The following is a 20,908-nucleotide window of genomic DNA, read 5'->3' as shown; positions in this document are numbered from 1 at the left end:
GGTGGTGGCAATGGGGGTGGCTATAATGGATTTGGTAAAGATGGAAACAGCTTTGGAAGTGGTGGAAGCTATAATGATTTTGGCAATTACAACAATCAGCCTTCATATTTTGGACTCATGAAAGGAAGAAATTTTGGAGGCAGAAGGTCTGGTTGTTATGGTGATTGAGGCCAATACTTTGCCAAACCACAAAACCAAGGTGGCAAGTCCAGCAGCACCAACTACGGTAATTACTGCCATGAAACACAGCTCAGCAGGAGAAGAGAGACAGAGAAGTGACAGGGAAGCTACAAGTTACAACAAACTTGTGAACCCAGCCAAATATAGTGGTAGCAGGGCCTAGCTGCTACAAAGAAGACATGTCTTAAACAATACTCATGTGTATAGGCAAAAAACTCAAGGATTGTACTTGTGACTAAGTGTGTAACAGTTTATTTTAGTTTCTGTTCTGTGGAAAGTGTAACGCATTCCAACATAGGGTTTTAATGTATTTTTTGCACCCATGTTGTTGATTGCTAAATGTAATAGTCTGATCATCACACTGAATAAAACCAAAAATAATTGACAACCCCTTATTAAGTGTGGAAGTCAAGTAAATCCATTAAATTCTGTATATAAGGTTCAATGTAAAAATCACAATTTCCCTGGTGCATTCAGTATATTAGACTGAAATTCAAATTCAGAATTTCATTTTTTTCATCTTAAATGGCATGTTGATAGATTCTGCCTATTATTCTGGCTTGTCAAATAATAACTTTTCAACCTTTCCCAACTGTGTATCGATCATTTGTTCCAACATACTTCAAATCACAGTGACCCTTCTACCCCTTAAACTTTCTTTCTGTGACCTTGTCCTTCATCCTCATAAAGCCATTGTCCCGATGGTCAATTTCCATATGTTTCCATTTACTAATAGCTGGAATCCTATATACCACCAGTTTTAAGCATTTTGCTCTCTGGCCACCACCTCCTGTCCCCCAGTACCTTAGCTGCACCAATCACTCTTTAGGCAACACTGGGCACAGTCCATCACTCCTATCTACTGAAGGCTCCTTTCTTGGGTTTAAGAGTGCAACAACTCTCATATATCTCCTCCATCCTCTTGGACTGCTTCATTTCATGTTCAGTCTTGTCTGGTTTCTTTTAATAGATTTGATTGTGGAGGACTCCAGTGCTTAGTACCTAGAATTAATCTCTATTCCATTTACATGTATTCTATAAGTGATGTCATGAAACCCCATTGACTTGGTCATCTATATGCTGATGACTTCCAAATAAACCTCTCCACTGAGCTTATTAAACTCTTATGGCCAAATTCCTACTTGATACCTCCACTTGACCTTATCTAATAGAAATATCAACATATTCCATACTAGATTTTTCATAGTTCTCCCCTTCCTCCCATCTATTCCTAGTATAGTAATCCCCATCCCAGTTACTGGACAATACAGCTTCCAGTTAACTGAGTCAAAAATGCTTAGAGTCATCTTTTACTCTATTCTTTCTCTCATAACAATTTCCAAACCATTAAGAAATCCTATTCACTCTTCCATTTAAAAAAATCAAAAATTCTTTTTTTTATTTTTTTTTAACATTTATTTATTTTTGAGACAGAGAGAGACAGAGCATGAACGGGGGAGGGTCAGAGAGAGAGGGAGACACAGAATCCGAAACAGGCTCCAGTCTCTGAGCTGTCAGCACAGAGCCCGACGCGGGGCTCGAACTCACGGACCGCGAGATCATGACCTGAGCCGAAGTCGGACGTTTAACCGACTGAGCCACCCAGGTGCCCCCCCAAAAAATCAGAAAATTCTAATTAACCCCAGTGAAATTTTACTCTGCATATATTACAATTGCTAATGTTTTTAAATTTATTTATTTTGAGAAAGGGAGAGCGCGCAGGGAGAGTGCATGTGATGGGGGAAGGGCCAAAAATAAAGGAAGAGAGAGGATCCCAAGTAGGTTCCACACTCAGCACAGAGTCTGACGTGGTGCTGGAACCCATGAACTGGAGGACATGACCTGAGCCAAAATGAAGAGTTGGACACTCAACCAACTGAGCCATGCGGGCACCCCATAATTGCTAAGATTAAGAACACTGATAACACAACATATCACAAGAATGTGAAGCAACTAGAAATCTCATGCATTTTTGGTGAGAGAGTAAATGTTAAAGCCTTTTGAAACACTGGAATATTCTTAAAATATTAAATATATACCCACCCTGCCCTAGTATTCACCCAAGAGAAAGAAAAATACATCCACAAAAATAATTGTGCAAGACCATTTGTAATGGCTTTATTCATGGCAAACGTGTATGAACAACCTAAATGTCTACCAATAGGAAGATTAATAAATAAATTGTGACATAATCCACACAATGGAATACTACTCAGCAATGAAAAGACAGAACTACTGGTATCCACAACAACACAGATGAATCTCAAAAATGTGATAGTAAAAGCCAGAAATAAGAGAGTACAAAATGCCTGATACTACACACACGCGCGCACGCGCGCGCACACACACACACACACACACACACACACACACACATATGAATGTACAGAACTAACCTCAGGGGAAAAATCCTAACAGTGGTTCCTTCTGGTGGTGTAAGGATTAACAGGAAAGGTGGATGAGGAAACTTTGCAGGCCTGGTAATCTCCTGTAACTTCACTGGATAATTTCTTGCCTAAGAGTATTGACTTGCCAAAATTCACCAAATTATACAACTAAGATTGGTACACTACACTGTATATAAATTTTACCCCAGTAATAAATATCCAGAAATTTAGCATAATTACTGCTAACATAACCTCTTGCTGAATTAATTATTGAAGTAGATCTCTGTGCTTCTACAACATATTTTTCCTACACTGTTTTCTACCAGTTGACCAGAATCATACCCTTTAAAAAACAATCAAGTCATATAACAGTGCTGATCCAAACCTTCCAATAACTCTCTCTCAGAAGTAAAGCCAATCTCTCTTAATAATTTACCAGGTTCTTCAAAATTGGGTTCCATGCCACACCTCTCTGATATCACATTTCACTGGTTCCTTGCTTACTCAGCTCCAGCCACACTTGATGTTTCTTGCCTCAGGACCTTCACATTTGCTGTCTCCTTCGCTCTGCTCCATGTTTCTGAATAATATACTCCCTTACCTGTGAAGTCTTTGTCACATGTCAGCTACTCTGTAAGGCCTTACCTGGCAACTGTACATAAAACTGTAAACCCTCAACACTTTTTATTTTACTTCCTTCTTTCAGTTTTTATATAGTACCTACACGAATGTACAAATAAATGCCATTTATTTGTTCATTTGGGGATTTTTTTTGTAGAACTTGTAGAACTTGTCCCACATTAAAAAAAAATATTTCTTTATTTTTGAGAGAGAGACAGAGTGTGAGCAGGGCAGGAGCAGAGAGAGAGCGAGACACAGAATCGGAAGCAGTCTCCAGGCCCTGAGCTGTCAGTACAGAGCCCGACATGGGGCTCAAACTCATGAAACATGAAATCATACGCTGAGCCAAAGTCGGACACCCAACCGACTGAGCCACCCAAGCGCCCCAAACTTTTCCCACATTTTAATGTAAAAATTTATGTGGCAATGACATTTTTGATTTTGTTCACTGCTATATTGAGTAAAATAGTACCTGACATACAGAAGGTACTCAGTAAGTATGGATTAATGCACAAATGAATGAATGGATCTATAAATATGATTACTCTTTCTTCAATGTCCTCATTCTGTTATTTATTAAAATACTGAGGTAGACAGAGTAAAGGACGGGCATAAAACATATCACCAGGGAAATTTCCCTGCTTTACTTAGAAAGAATAATCAGCATTTGTTTTGGATTTATTTGCCAAGCTTAAATCTTTCTGCCTTTCCTAGCATAACAAAGTCAACCCTGTAAGTTTTCATCAAAGTAGAATTTTCATCATAGTACAAAGTCAAAGCATTTATCAGTTGCTGGATTGATACCATTAATTGAGTTTAGCTCAACATATTTTAGATACAACCCATAAGTGGTTTCATTTGGTCTTTAATTAAAGCATGTTGCAATAGTATAGGCATTTCCCCAACAGCTACAACAAGAAAAATCATAAACTCTTTAAAATAATATTTTCTCGGTGTTTTCAACTCTTCTATTCATTCTGTCATACGATCAATCCACAGCTGATAGAACCACCAAGTACACAATTATATAACTAGTGTCATTGTAACTTGGGACCATCATTACAGAGCAGGGAAATTCATATGGGAACTTGATTCAATAAATTATTTTAACATTCAAAAAGTACAGTATATTTGTTACTAAAGCTCAAAGAAATATGCCATTTGACTTCCATATAACATGTTCTGGTGTTACATATTGTTCCTAGTAGTGAGTTTAACTTGGTTAAGCACACACTTGGTTCTTTTTCCACCATTTGCTAATTGTGGGATCTTCAGCAAGTTACTTAACTTCCTTCTGCCTTAGTTTCCTCATTTATAAAAAAAAATAAAATGATACCTTTCTCATAGGCTATACAGATTATAAAGTGGGATAATGAATGTAAACTGTTCAACAGAATTTGCTATTATTATGACTTACATGTCATTGTAAAAGAAATAGCACAATTATGTTTTGTGTCCTTATAACTTTCCTTTTGTAACCTGATAACTTGGCTTGAAACAATATTAAAATAAGAAAACAATGACAAATGTTGAATGAACATATGTGAGTTAAATAATCTTTATGTGATTGGGTTTATACTTGTATTAAATATTTGGCTGCCAATTTTTAACACCAGAGAGGTTTGACCGTGAGCACCTGAAATCCTTATCATAAAGCATGAGTCTACTTTGTGACACAGATATCAATATGCCTCTCTATAGATCAGAGAGTCAAGATTATAGCATAAGTGTCTCTATGCCCAACTAATTTTAACAAACTATAGTTTTGTTGATCACTCTGCCAGACACAATGCCAGAGAGTCACTGATGCAAAGGCCTTTGTCCCTGCTGGGTTTTCATCAACGCTAAAGTAAAAATACTGACATTATAATTACCCCCTTCTAACCAAATCAGAGCTCCATTGCTGGCCTCAGTATCTCGATGGCACTCCTATATCCTAAAGATCTCTGTCCATTGGACCAGGCAAACACTGCTGTCAACCAATCCCATGCCACAAGAGACCCTCTAAGACATAAATACCTTCTGCTGTTAAACCTTAAGAAGGTTTGTTTGGGCCCATTCCCAGAAAATGTGAGATTTCTTTTTTTCTTACTCATACACTTATATCTGTCTGGGTCATTGTACCTGTGGTCAAATACAGCTATACCAACCTGCTGACTATGTCACACTTCATTCTTTACAGAGAATGTTGCCATGTCTGCTACCTTGCTTTGTGCATAGTGCCTCACAACCACAGTGCATAGGATATGTTTACACATATCCAAACTCCAACTATGGACAGAAGTCACATCTTTTCCACTGCCAGAGGTGTCTCAGACCCCATGTTAATCAGGACACCTAAATGGATTTTAAGGACGGAATGCTGCCTAACCCTATACACTAGCTACATGTGTCATAGCTTGGGGCCAGTGGGATACTCTGTTACAAAAGAGAAAGTGCTATTTTCCTTGACTATTGCAAATTAATACTGTGCAATAATTATAAAATTGAACAGAGATAAGAAATTTCATTTAGAACAATATTAAGTTCTCAGGTTGATCATTAGTACGAACATTATCTTTATTCATGAATCTCTAATACCATATTTTCTTTCATTTATGTTAGAGGCTTTTAAAAAGAAAATAAGTGTTCTTTTTTCTTAACATTAACAATACAGATGTATATTGCATTCATATATATGTACACAGGAATTGTGGTAATTTAGAAAATATATATAAATCCCAAAGGAAAATGTAAAATACCTTAGTTCCCTAATCCATATATAACCACTGGAAATGATATCTCGTTCCTAACTTGAGATGAAAAATTACAGAAACATAAAAAGATGTCATTCTTGATGAGGCAAAAAATTCAAACGAGCATTTAATTATAAGTTTTATGACACCAAAATATCATCATCAGCACCATCATCAACAAACTCAGCAACCAAAAAAGAGCACCCTCTAAAAACCTCAGGCCATATGAAATGATATCAGAATTCAAGCTGAATTCAAAGCTTTTTTTCCATGAAGATAATGAATCTAAAACTCAGGCAAGAGAAGAAGGAAATTAAAATTTGTATGAGAAGCATTCCTTCATCGCTTCATATTACTACATCTATAGAAAGGAGGGAAGTAAAAGACTGAACAGGTAAGTTACAGAGTTTTGTTTTGTTTTGTTTTGTTTTGTTTTGTTTTAAATCATCACATGACTAAGAAAAGAGAAAGTGGCTTAAGTCACTTCTACTTTATTGCATTATTTACCACATTAAATATTTAAAAAGGGACACTTCCATGCCTCATAGGCAACAAAGACTTATTTCAAAATGTAATATAATCCTGTAATTCTAAAATTATTCTATTGAATAACCATCATTCAAATAAGTTTGAAGTCATTATTAGAAAAATAATTCCATGAATTACAGGGTCAGACGTTCTTTAGCTCTATAATAATGTCCCCCTGATAGTTCTAATTAGCTGAAATTACTAAGGATACTGATAGTAAAGTGCTGTGAACTATTAAATTAATAGACCCTAGAAGACAAATGTAGATACAGCTTTTCATACTGCACAGGACTGCTCCATAGCTCACTCGTACACCAGTTTTCTGGAAGAGTAGATGTGAACATGTATAAACTCTTCAAAATAAATCCCATATGTTGGTAATATTTAGGAAAATCCTTTTATTTCACCTGCAGTATGTTCTTCATGTAATGAAATTGCTGTGCATATTATATTACATGACATTAGTCAAACTGGGACTAGAAGCAAAATCTGGTTTCCTCTCATTGCAGTCTACCTAGACACTGAAATAAATTCTGTTGCGTATATGAGCAATTTGGATCACAGTTTATGGCATTTTTTACCTTATAGATAAATAACCTAGTAACCATTTGCTCAATTCATACACAAATTTATACAGAATTAGGATTAGACTTTTAGTCTATTTTTTTTTTAATAATAGATTGGGTTTCCAATCTACTCTTTTCTGAATGTAATGTCACACAGGAAGTAAGTGTTTCCAGCCAATGTGCCAGAATTCTGCAGATGACTGATCAAAAAACAAAGATATTCTCATCACATGTGTAGGCTACCACTGTATAAGGTCTCTCATGAGAAAAAACAAAAGCAACAGGACAGCTCTCTCTACCAATGGTCTAGAAAGCAAGAGTCACATATTTTAAACAATTAGACACTATTAAGCAAGAGCTGTTTAAATGCTCCATTACATTTTTCCAGCTGCATTACAGAATTTTTTTTAAAAGGAAGCAATCGATGTGATGTGGAATAGTTATAAAAGGCTCTTTGAAAAAGCACAATGAATTCACAAAAGAGGACATGCTTCAGGGAATTGTCCTGTGCAGAGTCACATGCTCCTTTTGAGCATCACTATGGATCTCAATACAGTTGAATCTAAAACAAACAGAAGCCCACCAACTCCCATAAGACAGTGTACCGTGTTGGGGATCCTGGGTGGCTCAGTCAGTTGAGCAGCAGAATGACTCTTGCTTTTGGCTCAGGTCATGATCTCACAGTTTGTGAGTTTGAGCCCCGCATTGACAGCTGACAGCGCAGAGACTGCTTGGGATTTTTGGTTTCTCTCTCTCTCTGCCCCTCCCCCACATACTCACTACCTCTCTTTCTCTCTCAAAATAAATAAACATTTAGAAAAAAAGAAGAAAGTACTGTGTGTTGTGACCACAACCTTCCCTCTTGGGGTGCTTGCCACCACTCACCCACGGAGAATCACTCCTACTTCTAGACTCTGCCTTCCTTAACACCTCCTATTAATTCACCTTCTTGTTCAGGCCATTCCCAGTTTCCAAAAAGGCAAATATCTCCTGAAAACCTCCACATCCAGCCTCCCAGGCATTCATTTCTGATGGGAGCTAGAGCCTGGAATGAAGTTAGATTTCCAGACCTGAGCGTGAAGTACTCAGGCATGGTGACTGGCACCAAGAATGTATCCAGGCTTCCTCATGGCCAACTAAATCATGGAAGTTGATGCTAAGGTGACCCAGGTGGCCTGTACCACTGAAGTGGCAACATTCCCCAACCCTGTATTGTGTTTTTCTGACCCTGTGCCCGTGCATCTTCATTTCCTAGGTCTGAGAGCTCACTTCCTTCTCCACTCTACCCACTACTTCCTGTCAGGTGAGAGACTGCCTAGCATATGCCAGTTTTCTCCCTTGAAGTTGGATCTTTTACTAAAGCTATCAAGTCTCTTGATACAAGTCTTGCTACCTGCCCGGACCACAAGTGTCAAGGCACCCTTTGAATATTCTCCCTGCCTACTCTAATATCCTGGTACTGACAGCTTCCAGAATTGGGAATTCTGGATTAGGGAAGTTTTGCCCTACTGAACACTCATGCAGAGACTCTTTGGTGGCCATAGGCTCTGTGGCCAAGTCACCTTCTTTAGTCCTTGCCCTGCCTTGGTAAGTAGGATTCTATTCAGCTTATTTGTCCACATTTGGGACCTGTACTTGAGGTTGAGGGCTCACCATGTCTAACACCCAGGTCAGCTTGACTCATCCTAAATTGGTCACTCACTTTTGATACACACACCTATCATTGTGCTGCTGAGTGAGTTAGTACTCCAGAACATAAAGATATATGCTTTCTCTCAAGACATGAACACATTTTAGTTATTTCACCAACAGATACAAAAGCAGGCTGGTTCTTAGTCCCAATGTACTAAAGTAGATAGAAAAAAAACTGCTTCAAGAGGTATAACAAAAAATTAATAGAAATAATGACTCTGACATTCTGTGCCCAGCAATCATCTAGCTAGTTGAATGTCTGGTGAATTCCTGGAAGATCTACTCTTGAGCATTATCTCTAAATGATAGTCTTTCCTCCAGTCAGCTTCCTGTCTAATATGGAATGGTGACCAGCATAGCCTGGCCAGATTCTCCCAGCACTTTTCCTCAGGCATTCAGTAGGGCTTCCGAGATCACCAATTTTCAAGGACAACCATCACTTCCCCCTCCTGACTTCCAGAAGGCTGCATCAGTCCTGTATACTCTAATGTTCAGGTGGCCATCTAGGGAGTCTATAATGTCAACCTTTAAGTCTAAAGGTCAGTTCTTTCACAAGTTGGCATTGTCTACTCAGTTGCTTTTTGAAATACACACTTATGGCTCCCCTAGGCATTTTGGGGATATTATACAATAATTGAATGGCTTCAGGATAGGCCTCATTGTATCAATGGGGGAAACAGATATAAAATTTGAACAATTCTGTTATACCAGTAAATATATTACCTATGGCAGGATAATTCATTCTGATATAACCTTGTCATGTTCTTCCAGTATTTTGTCCGCACCTCAAATTCCAAAAAGACAGCCACCAGCCTCTTTGTGCTTCTGTGCCCGGGTGAGGGCGGGGGTGTGTGACACTGGGCAGAAAGCAGAAGTTGCAATCAGTATGCTAGAGAAGAGTGTATGTGAGTCTGTGTGTCTGTGTGTGTGTGTGTGTGTGTGTGTGTGTGTGTGTGTGTGTGTTAGGGGGACAGAAGAGAGGGGACGGTTCTATAAATCAAAATGGGCCAGAAGTCCAGGGATCCCCAAACTGTCAGAAGCCTGTGGTTGAGTTTACTGGCTCCTTCTCAAAAAAACACAACAGTCTAAATTATCACATTGTGATATCAAAAAGCAAGAAAGAATTTTTTTTCCACTTTTAAGGAACAGCACAAAGTAAATGAGTGACAGAAAAGTTCTTCTTTTAAATTAACATTGAAATAGTCACATCTTTAAAAGAGTTGTGTCTCTATTTATAGATTTATATTAACATTCACTTAAACTATTTGCTGCTGAGTACTTTGCCATTTGAAGATGTTGAGAAATACGGGTCTATTGGCTCTTCATAAACAATAGGCACTAAATAAATGTTAAATTCAATACATATCAATGATAGGAATTACATATATATATTTGGAAGGCAAAAGTAAATTTTATATATCTGTCCCTACTTTTCAAACATGATAAAACTAATTTTTCTAAAGAATAGTATCTTCCAAACCATTTTTCTTCTACACAAACTTCATTAATAGTATTCTTTTTAGATTTAAATTACTTTCTAACCTCATTACTTGTCCTGCATAAACTCTCAAAAATCTGCCAATTCAAAGGAAGCACTCAAGCATCCCTTTATGTCTGAAGGATCAGGAAGTCTTAAGAGAAACAATAAGTGGCTTTGTCAGGTAGTGAATAAGGAAGAAATGTCGGCAGTAAGGAATAAACCATGTTCAATTTTAACATGTAAAAGAACATTTCTTCAACTTCCACTTCATTTAAAATCCAATCACTAGAATGAAGGTCTTTAAAAATTAAGATGTCTCTTCTAGAAGATCAGTATCCTGGAAGGCAGCAATACTGGTAGTAATTGATCTTTTAACCCTAGGGAAATTCAAGTCAAAACAAATGAGAAAAAAAAAGAATCCAGTAATGTGTAGGTTCCATGCAGAGGCTTTAAGTCAGTTTTCAGCCCTCAGACTATTGACGTTTAGGGTCAGATATTTCAATTATTTGTTGTTGTGGTCTAACCTGTGTATTCAAGGATGTTTAGCAGTATCCTTGGGACCTACCCACCAAATGCCAGTTGCTCCTTCCCACCCCCTTCCCACACCCTGTGATAGTCAACAATGTTTCTAAATACTCTCAAATGTCCCCTCAAAGCAAAATTCCCACCCCTAAAACTACTGTTTTAATCTCATTCCGTTCTAGCTAGTTTCTCAGTGGCATTTCCTTCATGCAGCTGTTTATTGAGCAAGAAAGGATTTGATTTTTTATATTTATAAAAGTAAAAAGGTGCAAAGGCTGAACAATGCATTTATATTGGTATCTGTAACTAAGGAATGAGTGAAATCTAATGTCATGAATTTTTAGGGGGCTTCTTTCAATGAAGAGAGAGTGTATTTAAAGGAATGTCGGGGCTTTAAGATCACTGAGGTCAGGCAACCTAAATTAAAATTTCATTTTTAACATTTAGAAGCTGTGTGACTATGATTAAGTTAAATTCTGGACACCTCTAGTCTTCACATTGAAAAGGCAGATAACAATATCACTACTTTACATTACTGTAGAAATAAAATGGGATAACACCCGAAGGGGCTGGCCACATTTTAGATAATCAATCTATTATCTTATGTGTATAACCATGAAGATATAAAAATATTATGTATATGTTCTTTTTCCCCCTCAAAATAGCATATTTTTTTCTTCTAGCTTCTTAATAATTAAACTAGAATTATATCATTTGGAACATCCTCTAGATCTCTAAAATAGTGAAATTCAAATTTATTTCAGTTTGATTTTATGATGGAATAAGGCAATAGAGTAAGCATAACTTTAATAGTTATTTCATCTTTCACCTTTAAGACTCTGGCTGTATATAAATAAGTTTGAAGGGGGGCACAATTGACATAACTTAACTGCACTAAAGAATTGGACTGCTGTTTCTTACAAAACCATCCTGAAACCCATTCATCCTAAGCACTTGTCTAAAGCCAATGAAATGCATACTATTGATATTAAGTAGACATATAGTGTGATATATTACTCAATATTATATTCCAATAAGAATCACCTGCGGCACACTATTTTGTATACAACTGAAACTATTGAGGCTCCTCTCATGAGAAACTCAAATCAAGCATGATTCCTGTCCTTAAGAAGCTTACACTTCCAAAAATGAAACTCTAATAAACGCATATTAAGTGTCTGGAAATAATCAAAGTAGAAACAATATTGAGAACTTAGTCATCTTTTCCAGGATGCATGATCTCCTCAATTTGCTAAAACATTCCCTTCTTCTTTCTCCAGGTAACAGCTCCAGAAATGCTTTGTTCTCTTACAGAAACTCATGGGCCCAGTCAAATCATTCCCCACTTCCAGGTGACACCCAGGAATAAAAAATGATGATATAGTATAGTCCATCACTCAGCCAGATTGCAATACTGCCAAATATTTTCCAAGATATCAGGTCTCAGCTTAAATGTTAGATCCACAGGATAGGCTTCCCTGACCTTGCCAACCAGACTAGATTAGCTCCTCCTGCAGTAAGATTCCTTTCACCTTATACTTTTGCTGTGCACACTTTACATGAATAGAATATGTTAATGTTTAGAAAAATTTGTGTCCAAAGCATAAGGCTATGTCCAATATATGAGCCAGCATTTCCAGGTATAGGATTATCAACATCTCATTTGTTCCACAGTTTAGCCAGGCTGCTGACCTCATCTAGCATTACTGCTCACAGTTCTGGTTTAAGGAGACATACTTACTAACTCTACATAGATAACAAATAATTGAACAATCAGTTCACTTATGAATAAATCAAAACTCAAGCAAGCAGCAAAAATTATAGGCTAGTTATCTACTAGGCCTATGTAATTTGGAAAACTCTCTAGCTTGCTATCAAAAACTGAAATCTACATTTATTACAGCTTGTATTTAATTTAATTATATTTTAGAAGAAAAAAAAGATACTTTTATTGAAATTTCTTGCATTCTCCTTGATCATGAAGGCTTCTATAATCTCCAGTATAGTTAATTATTAGTAACAAAACATGCTTTTTTATTTAGTTATCTTATCAGAGACTTCATTTATTTTCCTAAATCACATTCAGTTCAACAAACATTTCTTCCAAGTCTAAATATGAGTAAGAAACTTCTCTCAGTGACTAGCTATAAAACCCAGTGGGGGGGAAAAAAAAAACAGATCATAGGTCATTTTAATAATATAAGTAAAATGCATGGGAAAAAATATATATCTACAGCCTAACCTGAAGCTCAGTGAAGGATTCCTGGGGAAGATGAACATGGCGTAAGCCTTAAAAGATAAGTAAGAATTTTTAAAAATAAGAAGATAGGAAGGATTTTCAGGAATAATATGATCAAGGCTGTGGAACAGCATGGTGTTTAACTGTAACTAAAGACAATTCAGAATTAGGAGAGCCTAGTGTGAGGAATGCGGGTCCCAGAACAGAGAGGTCTGAGAGCCATTCGTGGACTTGTTCATTAAAACATCAAAGAATCATGGTATCCAGATGTGTATCACTTTGAAAGAGAACTTTTCTAACTAGGCCCGGATGGCCAGACAGATGTCAACAAGCTAAAGGAAGAGAAGAAAATGGCTACTCTTTGACATTATCATTTGATTAATAACGTTAGGCCATCCTGTACAATATTTTGGAGAAGTCCCATTATAGGAAATGCAATGAAAATCCTGTAGTTGTAATATTTCACCTCAGCTCTTGTAATCAAACAGACTAGCAAATAGATGCTGCAATTACTTAGTCATGTGAAAACTATTATTCACTTCATTAGATCAATGTTTTCTTGTTCCAAGGTTTTCCTACGGTTTTGCTTTCCACTCTTCGCTTCTTGCTCACAGAGGAATAATTTGTCTGATCTTCCTAGGTAAATAAGATATTCTCCACAATCAGTCAAAGCAAAGAGATCCCTAGACCCAGGGAGGTATACTTATACACTATCACTTGCATGCATGGATACAAAGACAGTGCAACTTCAGATTCTGATTTCTAACCATTAGCCCAGTTGTCAGAACAGTATACTTAACAGTACCCAGGGGAATGATGTTTAATGCAAACCAGCTTATTGAAAAATAGGATCACTTCATATTATATTACAAAGCAATAAAATAAAAAATGAGGCCCCAGGGAGATATTTAATGTATATTCACAGAATTTATCTCATAGGGGGTTGGTTGTATAATTACCAAGGTAAGTGGAATATAGTATTAGAAAAATTCTAAGCCTAGGATTTCCAGCAAAATTATTTAGAATATGAAATATATTTTTGTATAACTTGAATATAGATCATATTAAAAGTAGGCTTCAACGAAGAACAAAATCCACATTCTGATTAAATAATTCTATACATCATATATACATCTATACATATATACTTTTGAAAGGTGGTATAAATATTTTTTATAATATAATTAAATGAACATTTAATTTAAAATACATGAATAAATACATATAATGTGCACATTTTAAAGTTAGAATAATAGGCCTTATTTAGATTCAGAAAGCATCATAATGATTATACGTAGGGCCCCTGATCAACTGGGACCTACATAGGTCTTATTCACAAGTGTATGCTTGTAACAAGGAAAACACCCAATGTTTATAGAATTAGATTAAGTAATGTTAAAATTGAGAATTCATTTAGACACATTAAAAAGTTTAAAATCATCTAGCCAACATGTTTTTTAGTCTATAATGACTTTTTAATGGAACTGTTGGGTTGACATGACATCATAAAAGTCAGAAGTTTTTCAACCACACTGATCATCTGAGACTACTTTAAAAATTTTTTTTTTAAATATGAAACTTATTGTCAAATTGGTTTCCATACAACACCCAGTGCTCATCCCAACAGGTGCCTTCCTCAATACGCATCACCCACCCTCGCCTCCCTCCCACCCCCCATCAACCTTTAGTTTGTTCTCAGTTTTTAAGGGTCTCTTATGTTTTGGCTCCCTCCCTCTCTAACCTTTTTTTGTTTTTTTTTTCCTTCCCCTCCCTCATGGTCTTCTGTTAAGTTTCTCAGGATCCACATAAGAGTGAAGACATATGGTATCTGTTTTTCTCTAAAGAAGACTCTCTAGATTCTTCATTACACTTATTATAATAGGGCTAATGCTATGGAATAAATGTTTGTGTTCCTCTAAATTTCACATGTTGAAGTACTAAATCCTCCAATATGATGGAATTTGGAGACTGGGCTTTTCAGAAGTTACTGCATTTGAATAAGGTCATGAAGGTGGATCCCTCATGATGACATTGGTGTCCCGATAAGGGACCAGACACATTTAATTATGCAATTGGAAACCAGCTCCAGTGGTTCTTGCCCAATTAAAGTTGAAATTCTAAGAAAGTTCTCAAATCTGATCTGTGATCTTTTTTACCTGCTTTCTCTCTTTCTTAGTCCTCATAAAAAAACAGAAATGCCTAACATATAGAGTTCTGTTGATTTTTTATCTCATGATTGTCCTAGGAACTAATACAAAGATAATTTCTGGAAAATAAGAAACAGTAAAGACACAATTGCAGGCCTTTTTTTTTTTTTTTAAAGTAAGTGTCATGCCCAGTGTGGAGGCCAACATGGGGCTTGAACTCAAGACCCTGAGATCAAGACCTGAGCGGAGATCAAGAGTCAGATGCTTAACCGACTGAGCCACCCAGGCGTATCCAGGCTATTTTTTTTTACATAAAATATTAACTAAAAAGTACTCCAGAACTGGGATAAGATATAAAAACTCAATGAGATAGAAGGCTTCAATCCTCAATTTTTAATCTACGTGAGGAAATAAAACTTACGTATATGAAACAACGAGAAAATAAATCTCTAGTTCTCTGATAGAGTGGTAAGTGGTAGAGTGTTAGTAGAGGTACTGTAAATATTCACAAGAGGAAAAGATAAATTTTTCTTAAGGCTATGTTGGTATTGTGTGCCATCATTTCTGACAGACTATAGTTCTGTCCAGACATAGCAAAGCATGAGAAACACAAAAACCCAGTTCCATATATCAAATGACTAGCTTGTTGGTTAAAGTCAGGCCCTTAAAATCACACAAACAGTGATTTCTGTATTTCAATTAATTTATTTTAGACAAAAAAAAGTCAAGAAAATAGATGATGTTAAATGTAATGCTTTTCCTCAATGTTCTCTCTGATGTGTTCTAAGAGATGCCTTATATAATGTAGCAGAAATGAGGCTGTGGGTGTATTTTAATAGCTATAGCAGCCCTCTTTATATAGTTTTTCATGTCCTTATTCTTTAGGGTGCTTATAGGCAGAGAAATAATACACCAATATTCCCAACTCATAATTTTTTCTAGAACAATGGATTTCATGTGAAACTTCATTTATTTAAACTAATATTGGACAAGTATACCAAAATATACATATTTCTGAATCTTGGAGAAGTATGCTCTCTTCCCTCTCTCTATTAAAACGATTACTCTAAAAATACTTTTAATACATTAATAACGCCAAGTAACATTTGTTGATAGCTAATTATGCACTAGGTGCTCTTTTAGTTGCTTTTCCATAATTATTTAATTTAACCCTCATAACAACCCTATGAGGTAAAGGTTAAGCATCTTGCTCAATGTCATAGGAAGCAGTGGATCCTGTACACGAACCTAGGAGTGTGATTTTAGAGCTTATATCCTATAACTACTTTATTTACCCCAATTATCTTGACAGCATCGTTATAACAATAAGCTGCTCATCTGAAAGGGCACAGGAATCCAATTCTTCTTGCACTTGGACTGTACATGTATTTTTCTAATATTCTATGCATGCAGGTTTCCATAAACATATATACCAAATCAAACTTGAGTATATAGATTTGAGGGGGGGAAATTTCAGTGTTTTAAGTAAGCTTTTTAAAAACATGCCCAGAGGGAATCATGCAGCTAAGATCTGCACAACATTTATAACATTTAAGCAGATGAGAATTAGCGACTATAAGACTTTAAAATTCATACTGGCAGGAAGCCGCAAGGAGTGATGATAAAAGAAAGCAAAATGATGCAAATTTAAGTGGATTAAATAGAGAGAAAAATCAGTGGGGGGGGGGGGTTATATCTTTAATCAAGCCAAAGTGCTGAAGACAATAGGAGTTGATGATGTAGAAATGGTTAATAGTTTTATATCTACTGAGATCAGCCCTATTCAGGTGATTTTTTTTTTCAGATTTTCTAGTTCTTGATAACTTACTCTGGTAAGCCAAGAACATGTAGTCTGGTAGGACTGAGATGAACTCCACATAAAGAAAGAATTTTATCTAAATAGGCTCAAAATTTGAGAGCTAGGAAGGAGTTTAGATATCATCCAACCCCATCAGGAAAGACGTGAGACCAAAAGAGGTTAATTAAGCTTTCTCAAGGTCACTCTAAAGTTGATTAATGTAAGCCTGAGTAAGATAGTTATGTAGTGGCAGAGTCCACAGTGAAAACCAAAAAAAAAAAAAAAAAAAAAAAATCTAACATGCAGTGTTACACAAAGGAAAAGACTACAGAAAAAAAAAATCTCTTTAATATTGCCTTTAAGTCCTTTTGAAAATCAGCAGCAAAGACATTATAAAAGATGGAAAATTATAATGATCATTAAAATACTTCTACAGATAAATGTCCCTTATATATTTTCTAAACTCAGATGATCTCTGCATGTTCTCAATATACCTGGAGATTAAACCAACCACAAAGTAGTTCTTCTCAATTTCTCACCCCCTGGGCAAGATGTAAAATATAAAATATAGGCAACTGAGAATTTTAAGTCTCTAAATGCTATTTTACTTCCTTCAAATAGTACCTGAGGATAAAGGGTATATGGCATGCAGACATCAAGAAGATTAAACTGTTTAAAAATCAAAAGACAATGAAATTAAGATTAACAAAGCACACTACAGGAGGAAAATTAAAATGCAAAGATGAGAACAGTTTTAGGTGGGAGGGGATATGATGCCCTGAGTCCACACTCTAAACTGTGGACTAAAGCAGAAATCCCCTGGTGAAAAGGAATGGAAGACTGAGATTTGGCTGTGGTAAGGGAAGGAAAGAGTAAGGGGACAAAAGTACAGAAGGTAGAAAAGATGGACTTCAATGCATGTGATAGAGGGAACCACTGAAATCAGTGGTGTGATGTAAGCATGATTTGTGAGAAGTGGCCACTGAAGGGAGGCTGAAGTGTGGGAGACTACTTAGCAGGGGAAACAAAGCTCCATCTGGGTGCTCATCTGAGAGAGAACGGGCGACTGGCTTGTGGTAAATGATTCAGAACTTGGTAATGATATTCTGGTCGACTCAGCCAATATTTAGAAAAAAAATATTTTCAGATTCTCCACCATCTTTGATGAAAAAAAAGAAAAAAAACGTTTAGAGACTATGTCTTCATGAAACTCAGTTTTCCCATTATCTAGGTAGTTTAACCAATACTCATATTTTTATCAGTGAAATTTTCTCTTTTTCAGAAATTCACACTTTGATATGGGTAAACCAGAATATGGCATTAAAGGAAGATTCTTGCAATCATATCTTACATTTTCCATGTAGGACCTCAAGTGATTTTGCTCTTGTTTAATAATCTTCCTAATTTGTAGCCTTGGGTTACTCTTGGTCTTGTGGATTATAATGTGGTCTCAATGCTTTATATAGGGTATGGCTTCCTTAGATCTCATAATGCTTTGCTTAGGACTCATTTAAAATCAATTTAATGTGTATTTCATATTCAATTTGTTAGTCTTTTTCCTTGAGTTTGGTCATATAGACCATATCAACAACCACAGCGATATAGCACAACAAGCACAGTGTGGTATACTAATTTCCAATTCAAAAGTATTTAAAATGTAATAGGCTATTAGATTCTTATGACTTAGATTTAAAGGAGTGTGCAATTGGAAGAACTTGTGGATGCTTACCTGATGATATAATGGTTTACGGGTACCATTTATTTATAGCTTACTACTTACCAGGCCTAGTGGTATAGGTCTTATGTTCATTACCTCACTCAATTCTTCAAATAACTCTGTGAGGTACTACATACTATTCTTCATACCTTATAGGTAAATAAACTGAATTGTTATCGTTCAGCAAGTAAGATGTATAGGCAACATCCTGAGCACTTTGAGTGCTCTGTGACCTAATCTTAACAAAACAAACAACAACAACAACAACGGAACAGAGGTAGCTGTATCTTTATCCTTCGTCACTGAGATGAAGAGAATTTAAGTAACTTGCATAGTTTTTAAGTGGCAAGTCCTAGCTCAGAGAATTTCAGTAGCTTTCTGAATATACAACATAACTTAGATTTAGAAAGATGTATACTAACTTAGAAGCTCTGATCTCAAACACTATAGCAATTGTCACTTAATCTGACTCTAGATGGACAATTTCCAGAACATCCAGAACAGGGTTAAAACTCCGCTATTAATTTACACAAGAGATATTATAACTTCCTATAACTATTATTCAATTATATCAAAGCCACAATTTTAGTCAGAGTTTATACCCACACACACTAAACTTTTCCTGTTAGGATTAAACACCCTGAAGCCATTTTCTTTCATACTGAAGCTACTCTGACCGCTTTCTCTGTCCTCCTACCAAAACGTTGATTTTAACTGAAGGTTCTAAAACAAGGTTATGTTTAGAAGAGCTGAAGGCAAAAGCAAAATTTCATAAATCTCTCAAAACAAGAATACCAAAGCATTCTTCTAAGACATGACACACTTGTAACTTGTCTACTTGACAATGCTCCTGCCAATATTTACAAAGCATCTCTTAAATGATTAGTATTTTGAATGTCATGGATATAAATACCATTTCTTAACTTTAGAAAATCAATATTGAGATGGGAGAACAAAGGTATAATGGAATATACACATGCAACTACCTATAATACAGTCTGTATAATAGCAAACTGGTTAAGAAGGAAGACTGAAAGTGAATTCTTAAGTTGAACAATGAATGACACAAAGCCATGTTACTACCTGGGTAAGACTGTGAAGTTTACATAAACTATTTCAGGTTACTCATCTATGAAATGGAGATAAGAATAGTGACTGTATAAGGCAATATTGAGAATTAGACAATATAATGCCTGTGCCTCACAGTAACTAGCTAATATGTGTTACTTATTATCATGGAATGTGCTAAATTGTATGAATAAAGTTCTATGGGAACCCAGAAGAAAGGCCAACCTATTCTTTCTAGGGGAGAGAGGTGGGCAATTAGGGAATTTTTGGCAGAGTTCTACATTATTCCTCTGTCCTGATTCAGTTGCATGGAGAAAAAAGTAGAAATATACTTTAGAGAGTGGTAACCACCTAACTAAGGGAATAAATGGAAATGTATGGTCCACGGTGAAGTGGCCAAGCTCCAGTAAGACAGAACATAGGGTTTTTGGTTAAAATGGTAGGGTTAGAAAGGGAAATGAAAGAAGTAGTAAGAGACTAATTATAAAGACAGAACTAAAAGAAAGACAATAAACATGTCTGCCAGCAAGAATCCTCTAATGTCAACTGAGTTAGTTGGTGCTAAACAACTCAAGGGGCAAGGCCATGACTCTTCAAGCCTAGCACTAGTTTGTTAGGTAGAACTGTGGCTTCTTTAAATTAAGTATTCAGTAAATGCTTATTGAATAAAATTGATAACTTTTTAAAATATTTATTTATTTATTTATTTACTTATTTATTTATTTATTTATTTATTTATTTATTTTTGAGAGAGAGAGAGTGAGAGAGAGAGAGAGAAAGGGCAGAGAAGAAGGAGAGAGAGAATCCCAAGCAGGCTCTGCACTGTCAGCACAGAGCCAGACACAGGGCTCAGCCTCATGGATGGCAAGATCATGACCTGAGCTGAAATCAAGAGTTGGATGTTTAACTGACTGAGCCAATCAGGCACCTCTAAAATTGATTAATTTTAAAGTGACATAAGAGAATCACCAACCTTGTCATGTAGCTTCTGCTGAATATATTCTGAGAGCAACAACTGAGTGATAATACCTTGCCTTTATTTGGTTCATTCTGTTACTAACTTCACAATTCTATGTTAAGTACACAAATTAATACTTTAATTAGATCAACAAAGAGTACTTTTTTTTTTTCCAAATACTCTTCCACTTGAAGTGGGAGAGAGTTCATACATTTCTTATAAAAGCTCATACAGCATTTCTTTCATTTCAACTTAACCACCCAAATAGTT

The 20,908-nt window shown here is 36.1% G+C and overlaps 1 protein-coding gene across 4 annotated transcripts in view; it reads right to left on the bottom strand.

The window, feature by feature from the left end:
* Positions 1 to 20,908, bottom strand: part of NKAIN2 (sodium/potassium transporting ATPase interacting 2) — a 993,755-nt gene that overhangs the window by 668,548 nt on the left and 304,299 nt on the right. The window lies entirely within an intron of this gene.

This window comes from Lynx canadensis, chromosome B2 (genome assembly GCF_007474595.2).
Source record: "Lynx canadensis isolate LIC74 chromosome B2, mLynCan4.pri.v2, whole genome shotgun sequence".
NCBI classification, from domain to species: Eukaryota; Metazoa; Chordata; class Mammalia; order Carnivora; family Felidae; genus Lynx; species Lynx canadensis.
The sequence above is the reverse complement of the archived record's forward strand: the minus strand, read 5'-3'. Positions and strand labels throughout refer to the sequence as shown.